Source organism: Cynocephalus volans, chromosome 15 (assembly GCF_027409185.1).
Source record: "Cynocephalus volans isolate mCynVol1 chromosome 15, mCynVol1.pri, whole genome shotgun sequence".
NCBI lineage: Eukaryota > Metazoa > Chordata > Mammalia > Dermoptera > Cynocephalidae > Cynocephalus > Cynocephalus volans.
Genome location: NC_084474.1, coordinates 77,728,876 through 77,741,145, shown reverse-complemented (window position 1 = coordinate 77,741,145; position 12,270 = coordinate 77,728,876). Strand labels below are relative to the sequence as shown.

The 12,270-nt window shown below is 41.0% G+C and overlaps 1 pseudogene; it reads right to left on the bottom strand.

Moving 5' to 3' along the window:
• Nucleotides 1–297: 297 nt before the first annotated feature.
• On the bottom strand, nucleotides 298–11,666 carry LOC134363717 (large ribosomal subunit protein uL18-like; annotated as a pseudogene).
• Nucleotides 11,667–12,270: the final 604 nt, after the last annotated feature.

Sequence of the window (12,270 nt, the reverse complement as noted above, 5' to 3'; positions counted from 1 at the left end):
GGAAGTGCTCAAAAAGTGATGGGGAAATGTCGAGAAGATGTGGACAACCTGAAGGGGCTCGCTCTGGCAGAATATGGGGCGATTTGAGAATCAAAAAATAAATAATGGCAAGAATAGATTATGATGAATTAAATAGATAATCCATAAAGCTATACTGATACTAAAAAGGGGGAGGGGGCGGGAAAGGAAAGGAGATGGGAAATCTCTCGCGTGCTCTCTGTTTTTTTTAAATGAGTTGCTCAGTCAATAAGTTTATTGTCTTTATCTGAAATATCCCATAGAAAGTTGTCATTTGGTTTAGCCCTCAGCAACGCGCTCCTGAGCTCTGAGGACACTTGCCTTCTTTTGAGCTACCCGATCTTTCTTCTAGGCAAGGGACATTTTGGAACAGTTCCACCTCCTCTTTTTAACTTCTTCCTTGGGCTTCTTCTCATAGACTGGGTTGTCTCGTACAGCAGCGTGAGCTTTCTTATACCTTTCCTCCGTCATGCCTGGGGACACGGTGTTCTTCGTGTCTCGAGAGAATTGTTTCTTATGAGCTTCCTCACCTTCTTCCACTAGGTGACACATGCGATCTGCAATGTTCTGACCCACGATGTGCTTCTGCTGTACTTACGTCTGCATTCAGTTCCTTGCTTTCAGAATCATAACCATGAACTCATTTGGTACAGTGAGGGATAGACAAGCCTCCATCCTCTGCTCCCTCTAGGGCCCCCCAGACTTTATTGCCAGTGGTAGTTCTGGCAAGGCCTGCATCCAAATAGCAGGTGAAGGCACGGGTTGACCATCAATGCTTTCCACATCGTGTTCTTTTCTGGTCACCTTCACGTGTCCTTCATAGACCTTGTCCACGCCGAACCTATGGAGAAGCCTGTGGCCCAGCAGCAGGTTGGTACAATATGCTGCAGCTTAATTTGTCAGGCCAAACTTTGCACTGTATTTTGGTAGTTCGTGTACATAAATAAGCTGCACAGACTATCATATCCCCTTGTATACGGGAATAAGCAACTGGCAAATGATATCTCTGTTAGTCACAGAACTATTGTCCTGCATTTGGGTGTGCTGTACTTATGTTTATCCTGGATCACCAAGTGTTTCTGAGCATAGTAATCTGTTTTACCCTCTCGTTCTAAATTTCACTTGGTATCTCTTAAGGTGGACCTCATTCTTGACAGCTTTTACAAACCCTCTCAATTGCCATACTTGTTTGCTCGCGGACCTGTACCCCTCCTTGTGGCAAACTTTTGCAGAAGCTCTGCTCTAGCGACAATGATGCTAAACGTCAGCCTCTTCTACGCACTGTGTGTCCCACTTCCAGAACCTAACCTCTGATAACTATGCTTTCCACACTTTCCACATATGTTTTTCAAAAGCATATATTACCTGCTGCAATATTTAACTGGGCAAGAGCACATTCAGCAATTATTTCCCATTAAAACAGTTCTGCTGCCCCACCGACTAAAGCAACACTCCACCCCACATTTGAGGCCCCGTCCCAACGTCATTAAAAACTGGTGCCAGCGACGGACTAGAGAAAGAGGCAGGAGGCACAGGCAAGTATTCCAAATTAAATGAGCTTCCTCCAAGGTCTGCTGATGGATTTGGCTTAAAAGCTACTTCATTGGTCTACAGGGACAAGCTTTATTTTTCTTGCCAGCTCTGATGCTGTCCCAGAAAACCCATGAAGAAGTCAGGTTTGGAGCAGGTCCAGGAACCCCAGACTCCACTCTGGCACCCCGACTGCACACAATCTCCCCCACCTAGCCACCTGCCAGTGCCCCTCAGCTGGCCGGCCCTCATCCCACAAGTGGGCTACTAACCTCGCCCTTATCCCCAGTCCAATGTGTCAGCTCCACCTGCCCCTTCTCTACCAACCCCTGTCCCCAAGCTCATGCACAGAGCCATGGCAGAGCTACAAATCCTGCGCTGCACAAGATGGGCCTCAAATCTTGTATTTTACATAGAGATAATAATAGAAAACACTTACATCTTCAGTTTATAATCCCTATATGATTATTAATTAGCTAAGAATCCTTGATGGAAGCTAAAACCATTGGATAAAAGACTGTTGGGAGCAATCTGGAGGACACCATTTAATCCAATAATTACACTTATCAACAATAATGAGCCAATTGAAGTCAGGAGCCTCCTCCAGCCATGCACAAAGAGCATATCATCCATGTACCTCTCTGGGGAAAAAAAAATCCAACGTAAATCTACTCATGAAGAAATAAATAAACAAATATTAATTGAGGGAAAAATCTGCAAAAGAACTGGTCTTGACTCTCTAGAAATGTCAATTTCATGAAGACAAGGACAAAAACAAAACCAAAAAGGTCAGGGAACTGCCCTATAGGAGGGTACTTCAAAAAGTTCATGGAAAGATTCGCATTATCTCTCCATTCTATTTTTCCATGAACTTTTTGAAGTAACTTCATATTAAAGGAGACTAGAAACTTCGTATGCAATATGCGATTATTGTTTGAATCTTGGACGAACAAAAAGCTTTTAATAGGTATAAAAGACGTTGTTGGAACAACTGGAGAAATCTACACATGTACCATACAGTATTGCATCCCCCCTTATCCATAGGAAATATCCATGACCCCTGCAGATGCCTGAAACCTCATATATGCTATGGTTTTTCCTACACATAAGTACTATGATAAAGTTTAATTTATAAATTAGGCAAAGTATTAGATTAACAACACTGACTAATAATAAAACAGATCAAATACAACAATACACTGTAATAAAAGTTATGTGAATATTGTCTCTCTATCTCAAAAGATCTTATTGTGCTGTAGATCTTAGCAACCTCAGCATGATTTTTTTTCTGTCCTTATTAAGAACTTCCACCTTTTCACTTAAAGGAAGCACTTTATGGCTTCTCTGTGGCATATCTGAATTGCCAGTGTTACCACTCTTGCACTTTGGGGCCATTATGAAGTGAAATAAGGGTGACTTGAACACAAGCACTGTGATACTGTGACAGTGGCTGCTAAGTGACCTCCACAGCCTGGAGATGCTGGACAAAGGGTGATTCACAGCCTTGGCAGGACACAGGGGCATGGTGTGAGATTTCACCATGCTACTCAGACCATCCACAAATTAAAACTTATGAATTGTTTATTTCTGAAACATTACACTTGATATTTTCGGACCATAGTTGACCGTGGGTATCTGAAACTGCAGAAAACGAAACTGGGGATACAGGGCGACTGCTATATTGTATCAATTTCCCAAGTGTAGTCATTGTATTGTGGTTTTAGTAAGAGAATGTGCTTGTTCTTAGGATACAATGAATGATAGATTATTTGGTGATTATGTGTCATGATGCCTGTGACTAACTCTAAAATGCTTTGGGAAAAAACCAAACAAGGACATAGATAGAGAAAATAGATAGAAAACAGATTGTGAAAGGTTAACTACCATATCAAGGTAGAGTGTCCACGGGGGATTATTACACTGTTCTTGAAACTCTTCTGTAGATTTGAAATTTTTAAAAATAAAAGTTTATGGGAAAAAGCTGCAAAATGAATTGAGACATCTTGTTGCGTTCGGATAGGATGGAGGAAAAAGGGGGGCCAGAAGTGCCCAAAAAGTCTGGCTTCTGGGTCTGAGTGGTATTTACAAGACTTCACTTTGTGATCATTTATTGAGCTGTTCAGTTCTGTTTTGTGTACTTTTCCTTATGTTGTTCAATAAGAAATTGATTTGAAACAACCTTGCTTTATTCAACTATCTTCCAAATGTTATGACTCTTTTCATCACCAACACACACACACTCACACACAAACGTGCATGCTCACAAACGCACAGGGGCTGGGTGTTGCCTACTATGTGCCAGACACTGAATTATGCACTAGAAGAACAGAAAAAGTGAAAACCTGGTCCCTGTGCTCTGGCAGTTCACAGGCCAGTGTGAGGCTTCACACACACACACACACACACACACACACACACACACACACGTTGTGATAAAGTGATTAGAATGGAATACAAGAGGAAAGAGGGAATGGGGAACAGGCTTCTCCAAAGACAGGTCAATTAATCATGGCTTTGAAGGATGGGAAGGATTTTGGCAACAGAAATTACTCTGCTCTCACTTGGAAAACTGTGTTTACAGGATCCATTAATGACTTTGGGGACAGCCTTTGGTGATGGGCTTTAGAGCTGTCCAGGGACCCACAAGCCATGGGGAGGAAACAGAACGACCTACAACCTTTGCTGAAAGATGCTCCTTTTCCTTCTGGAAAAGTAACCCTCTGACAGAGCAGGTGTAGGAGGGCTATTGATTTAATCGAGAAACATCTGGGGCTCAGAGAGGCTGAATAACTTGTATAAAATCAGATCATTAATGGCAGAACAGGACGAGAGCTCAGCCATATTCTTCTTTCTTTGGTAGTTGACTATTTGCCTGTCTGTCTCCTCTGCTAGTACCCAGTACTTTGTTTGGTTTATTTTGTTTTGTTTTAGTATGTAAACTTCTTGGGGGCAGGATTCATACTGTTTTCATCATAGTAGTCTCATATTCATAAACATAACATTTTGCAAATGGCAAATGCTCAATGAATGTGTTTAACACTCCAACTTCCTGATTTTACAGATAAACGAATGGAAGCCCAGAGAAGGTATATGTTCCCCAGGGTCCTACTGTACTTGCTGACGGATCTAATTCTGGAAGCCAGTTCTTTCACCGAGCTCAAACTTCTCCCCATTACACCAATGCTTTCCTGCTTCAGCTATTTGAATTCCACCTTTAGGAAATTATCGAATCCAAATATCTCCTTTACCATTGTTAACTTAATTCTTAAAATTAGATCATCATGTATTATTCAGATGAAATTTATATTAAAATAAAACTTTATGTTCTACTTTAAATAGTAAATTAGTAACACATGGCTTAATGAAAGTAACTTTAAAGATAAATATGGTGAGGGAAAGAACGGTGTTACTAAACTGTAGCTCTAGTAGAAGCTGTTGCCTGAGATTGTCCTGAGAATGAGGCCTATTCTCTCCTTATTCAAAAAAGAATTGGGAAGTTTTTGTTTTTGTTTTTTGTTTAACAGCCATCATAACTTTATTTCAGATTCTCGTATCCACTAGGATCTCCAGTACAAATCTGAATACAGATGGACGTCCTTGTCTTAGTCTGGCTCTCAAAGGGAAAGTTTCAATATTCTACTCTAAGTGTCAGGCTCACGGCAGATATTCTGTAGATACTCTTACACAGATTAAGGAAGTTTTCTACCCTTGCTAGTTTGCTTTGGTTTTTTGAATTGGCAAGATTTAGAGAACTGTTAAAGATAAGATTTCTTCTTTAGCAAAAGCAGAATTGAAAGAGTTTTCTAAAAAATAGCTTTCTCTGTGATTCAATTATTTAGCACCATGTCCCTGTATCCCCTAACATCATTGATATAACCCCAGCAGGATATGTCCTGAATGAAATTGGGAAACAATTCACTGCCGCCCATCCCCTACTACCCATACTTATGGGTTAATTCCCTAGTCTGCTGAGATTTTTAATATGCAACAAAAAGAAACAGAGATAACAATATTTCATCACATAATAAATTGTTGATGCCATTTGTAGACAAATTTTAGAATAAAAGCAATCTTCCCAGGCTCCATTCAATCTCATCCTTGAAAAAGAAGAAAAAAATTGTCTCTGCAGCTCACTTACTAGACAGGTCTTTCCTGTGCCGGCCTATTGCAGTGGGTTTGACAGTTGGCAGGGAGTTCGTGGGGGTTTCTTATCCCACATCCTGCTCTACTAACTGCCTTTTGTCTTTGTAACCTAAGAAGATTTCTTTTCTCACAACAGGTGTGTACACAGTGAGGGAAATTCAAGGGAACCAGGAGAGGTCCAGACACATTAATCCCACATCAGACTTACAGTAAACACCCCTCCTTGATCCCACAAAGAAAAAAATGGAGGAGAAAGAGGCTGATCATTTAAAGTCTCCTGCAAGCTCCCTGGGAAGGAGCTCAGGTTGGGGTAAAACTCATCCACTGACCGTGTGGTTTGGGTGGGGCTTTTGGTATATGAAACCCTGATTGTTCAATATATATGAGGACAACACATGGGATCCTTATGGTAATAAAACTGTTCTGTATCTTGACTGTGGTGGTGGATACACAAACTAACACATGCGATAAAATTCAATGGAGCTAAACACACACACATACTCACACACTCACACAAATAAGTATTAGTCAAACTTGGAAATCCAAATAAGTTCAGTGGATTATATCAATGTCAATATCCTGGTTGTGGTGTTATACAAGTTTTGCAAGATCTTACCATTGGGGAAAACTGGGAAAAGGATACACAGGATCTCTCTATTACTTCTTACAACTGAATGTTATCTAGCTTTTTTAATAATATGTAATTACCTCAAAAGAAATTTCAATTTTAAAAAAAGAAAAACCAATGCCATCCAGTAGGATAATGTAACAGAAGAGACACAGGCATGAGGAGAGGAGTGACTCAGTTGTGCACACACTTATCTTGCCCTCTAGACTGTGGTATCAGTAAGGGTGGGGACCATGTCTTTTATAATGCCACAGCCCTAGGGGGGAAAAATGGCTAAGTAGGTAGAGCTCAGGGTTGACATGAGCTCTGCTAGGTAAGAAGGGCTGGTGCTCTGGAAAGAATGTAGGATTCTGGAAGAGAAGAATTGAATTTGATTCTCAGCCTGCTACTTACTATATGACTGTGGATAAACCACTTAACCTCTCCAATTTTCAATGTCTACAGACAGCTATAAAAGCTGCTGTTCTTCCCTCATGTGTATGGGAAAACACTTTGAAACCTCAGAGACCAAACAAAGCCCTGCTCTGTTCACTGCTGTCTCTCATGCATGGACATGGTACAGAGCAGGCTGTCAATAAATGTGTGTTGAATGAATGGGTGGAAGAATTACATTGTGGGTCTCTAGTGAGACTGTATTGTTTGTTCCAACCAGCTCTTAGTATCTCTCAAGCCAAGAACCTAGAGCCTTCCAGAGGATCTCTAGCCAGAACCTCTTTATGGCTCATCTTTTAATCTCCAGGAGACTCTGTTTTTAAGGCCATTGGTGAACTCCAAACTCACAGCCATTCATTGCACTCATATTGAGTTACCTGCCATTTCTCTTAGAAACAGCTCTCGTGGGTGTGTATCACTCTGTCTAGATTGCTGTTCTCAACAGTGAATCTGTTTAAGTAAATGATGACTACTGTGAGAATGACCTGGCAAATAGTGTTATTCTATTGAAATTTTCCAATAGCTGAAAGAAGATATGGATGAAAGAATACTATTTCCTTGTCATAATCTTCACATTCCAGTTGTACCAATAGGATTTCTTAGCTGCAAAGTACAGAAACCCTCTCTGGCTAAATTACATAGAAGAGAAATGTATTAAAGGATATGAGACAGTTTGCAGATTTTCAGGGAGACTCAGAGAACGGGGCTTGAAGACTACAAAGCTAGGAGCAACGTGCATCTCATCACAGATAGCCACTGGGTACACCCCATCTCTGAACACATAGTTCATCCAACACAGTGGAAGCCAGAAAGTACTGCCAGAACCTCTTCCATAGCCCTCTCCAACAGAGAGGTCTGCTTTAGGCCTGTTTGCCCTTCCTCTCACCAGAATGGTTCTATGCTACATCTGTTTATTTGTGTCACTTGCTTTCAATTCAAAATTTCGAATGCAAGCATATGATTGTTGGCACTCAGTTCACATGCCTTGAAGCATCCTAGCAGCAAGGGAAGCTATGAAAACAAGTTTATGTCTCTTACCCTGGGAATAATTTACAAATTGGAAAGGAAGTTCAAAGGTAAAAGCAGCCAAAAAGAAAAACAAAGGTTCATTGTACCAGCAATAAACAACTTTAATAAATCATCACTATGATACAGAGATATTTGTTAATCTGTCGTTATTACTTTAAAAAATTTGAACATATTGGAATATTCATCTATTCTACTTTGTATGCAACAGTACGCATTTATTAAGATTCTGTGCCGAAAATATAAAGAAAAATTTTTTTCAAAATTCCATTCAAAGATAATTTACAAATCAACAAAATCCTTGATTCATATTTGTTTTGATAAAGGAATGAATATTCCTGTCTAACCCTTGTAATCATTTATAACAATTATATAAATAAAGCCATCCATTATTCATAATATGCACATTGCATTCATTTCCAGAAAGAAAAAAAAAATGAAAAGTAATTATCAGTCAAGAAACACTGTGATATATAGAGTTGTAAGAAAGCAGTCAGTAAAGCTTCATAAAGAACAAATCCTGTCAAATGAATGTGATTCAGCTCTCTAACCAAGATAAGTGTAGAACATTGAGAAGAAATTATAAATGTGATCTATTTTTATTTTGTTGAGGCTTGGGATTCTGTCCTGAATGACGTGGGCATCAATAAAGGAAGATTATGTCAATCAGCCCACTCAGCTACTCAACAGAAATACAACTTCTAGGAAAAACATTAAAGATTTCTACTAAGACAAATGGTGCTGCCACAAAAGCCAATGGAGATTTTCAAAATTTAGTATATTCATTACAAAGTGCAATAAGCCAAAAATCCAGTTTAACAAATGACATTGGGCTGCCCCTTGGATATTTAAATAAAGAAGTGTGACTTCTATCAATGAATTCGCACCACTCAAAAGTCACATTGTTTTCCCAAAGGGTTAGTACAGGTTCTACTGTTGCTGAATAGTTTCATTAGAGACCTAGATAGCAGAAAGAAAATTCCTTTCATTAAGCCTCTTATCTTACCCAACAACTGGATTCACTATTGACTGACTTGCCCAATTAGTTCAGCCAAGTCATAAGTTTAAATAATTCTTCTGCCCCCAAAAAAGATTGGTGGTTGATTCCTCTTGAGCTATCTGACTCACTTCCATGCTATAAAATGAGGTTCCCAAGACCCTTACCTTTTCACTACCTGCCGTTTACTAACTATCTATAACCCTAGGCAGATTACAAAACTTCTCTGGGTTCCAGTTTTCTTTTCAGTCAAATGGGGCCATTGTTAGTATCTATCACATAGAGTATCATAAGCATTAAATAAATTATACATGTAAAGTGCATAGAGAAGTGTCTGGCACATAATAAATGTTCAGTGAATAGCATATATTACAAGCCCTCATCTTTTATCCAAAATCTTTAAAGCTCAATGTGTTATAAAATCCTAAATCTCTCTCATTTTACAAAGAGAGAGAGTATTTAATAATCTCCCATTAGAGTCTAGGACAGCATTTCATAATCAAATGAATTAATATATATATAGCAAATCATGAGAATAATTACATTAAATAGGATAAAGACAATAAATAGCCTCATGTCAGATTGTACAATGAAAGAGTTCCTGCCAAATTAGAGAAAACTTTCCGTTTTCAGAGCTGTATGGATTTTGGAATTGTTAGTCAGGGACTGTGCACCTGAGTTGTGGCTATTCACAGCTTATGTTCTGCACCATTTGCTTTATTCCACATATATTCTATTCCTTGCAGCCTTTCAGATCTCCTGGGTTTCTGATCCATTCCTGAATTGCCAGTTTACAGACTTGGCCTAATGCTGGATTAGGTTTCCCTCCTCAACCATAACTTAAACTTACATCCTGACCAATCTAGCCCTCCCTGTGATGACCTCCCAGAGCTGGCCCCTGCTCAACACTCCTCCTGGGCACACTCTGTTTCCTCCACACAGGAGCCAATCTAGTGGGTCAAATTGATCCGGCCCGCTATTTCCAGAGCCCATGGACACAGCCTTTGCTCCAGAATCCAGAGGAAGATGGGAGGCATGGGAGTTCTGATTAATTGAATATTTTGATTAACTGAATGTTCTCACTTTCTCAATCTTAAAGTGAAATTTCCTCATCTGTAAAATGGGATGATAATAGTATCTATCATATAGGGCAGCTGGGAGGATTAAATGAAATAATGCATGGGCAGTACATAGCACAGGGCAGGTCATGTGTTAAGTGCTCCAGAAGGGTTAACTGCTATTATTAGTAACATCACCATCATCCCCATTATCTTTGTGATGCCTGAATTACAGGTTTTCAAAAGATTCTAAAATCATAGATGAAGCTACTCATATTCATAAAGCACCTTTTTCTGAGCACTCAGGATTACTTTCAGAAATTTGCCATGCCCTGGAGAAGCAGTATGCAATTAAGTTGAGCTATATGAAATTGCTTATATTCAACTGTTTTTGACCCATTCAAATGGCGATTTCATATGGTTGAACAGAATAAATGGAAAAAGCATGGATATCAAAGCCAGATGTCCTGTATTGTATCTCCACTCTGTATGTGACATTAAGTTGCTTCACTTCCCTGTGCCTCAGTTTCCTCAACTGGAAATGAAGTTAATCTCCCTTCCCTCCAGCAACATCACTGTGAATATCCAACAGCATCAAAGAGGACAACAAAACGTCTGGTGGCTTGTGCTGTCAGATTCAGGTTTTTTTCCCAGCTTTGGAACCCTGGGAGGTCAAAAAATAAAAAAAACACCTGCTTGGGCATCTGGCTCAGATCATTTTTCCTCTGTCACCATTCTGCATTATCAGCTCATAGGGTAGAGCATAGCATTGCACAGAACCTCTGCCACAGTACAAGAGCCACTGTGGCCAGACAGTCCAGAGAGTGCAGGACAGAATGGTGGCAGGAGGGGGGCCTCACTCAGCTGTTGCATTTTTGGAAACCAGGGCCAGGCAATGGGATTTAGTGTAAAGGAGGAAAGTGGGGCCTTGGATTACTCACTTTGAGTTCAAATCCTGGCTCCACAGTTTATTAGCTACAGAGTCTTCACCAGGGTCCCTTTCTACCTCACTGGGCTGCTATGACAGTCAATGAGGTCAAGTAGAAGATAATAAGGTGTACTATCGATTTTTATTTATTTATTCTTTTGGCAACTGGCCGGCATGGGGATCCAAACCCTTGACCTTGGTGTTATGACACTGCACTCTAACCAATTGAGCTAAGTGGCCAGACTGAGTACCATCAATTTATAAGCAGTTTTTCAGGGGTGAGGAGACAGGGAGACACTACCACCTTAATTATACACATCAATTATAAGACACAACTCAAGTGGAACACATGGACCAAAACGTGAACCTTAGAATCTAGAAACACGTCCATTTCTCTTGGCAATGGGGACTGGAGGACAGGGGGAGGGCATGGGGAGATTTGCAGGCTAGATGAGGTTTTAGGAGCCCGCAGCTCTACTGTATTTCATTAGAACCAGTAGGGGGCGATACCTTCCTTCGGTAGTTGTCTCCTCTGGGTCCCTAGAACGGATATCCCAGTCACCCTCACAGTAGGCAGCTAGGCTCCTGCACAAAGGCCAGGTCCAGGCAATACCCAGAGATCCTAAGCATGTTTCTGTACAGGCTTAGGCCAGAAGAACCGCACACCAGCAGTACCGGCTGCAACCTCAGGATGCTTTCCTCAGTCAGTTTTCCTTTCTCCTGTTTCCTTCAAGCAGACCTGCCTTCCAGTGACTCAGACTGGAACTCTGCTTATCTCTCCAGCCACAGGTGTTACCTTCTGTCATGAGGAACACCTGTCCCCTGCCCCCAGTTGGCAGTCAGCTGGAGAGCCAAGATTCCATGGCTTCCCACACCCACAGGGGATGCGATATGAACCACCACCATTGCACACATGCCAACTGCTGGGCATAAAGGCCAAGGAGTGTCTATGATGGGTGGGAGGAAGGACCTGGCTTATTTCAGGTTAGCTGAGAAAAACGATCCATGCAAAGGACCAGGAGGCAACAATTCTGAGAGATTTACATTGGAAACACCCCTGACCTTACCCAGAAGTCATATACCTGAGACAAAGGACAGCAAATAAACTAGCCAGACTGTTCCACAAATCCACACCTCATTCTGCTGCCTGGCCTAGCCCATCTTGTCAGAAATGGAGAAACACACAGCGGCTCAAACAGATGAACTGATTTGCCCAATGCCTCACAGCAGATGAATGGCATGCACTCATCTTTCAACCCTCGGCCCAAGGGTCACCTCCACACCAAAGCCATTCCTGGTACCGTCATCACCAGAAACATCTGACCACCTCCAGCATGCTCTATGGTGCCCTACCCTGACTTCTACCCAGCTTCAGATACCCCGCTGCTTGCTTCTGTTGACATGCCTGACCTCTGCAGGAGTTCAGTACTCACACCCATCAGGATGGCTACTATAAAAACAAACAAAAAGCAGAAAATAACTAGTGTTGGTGAGCTATGAAGAAATTGGA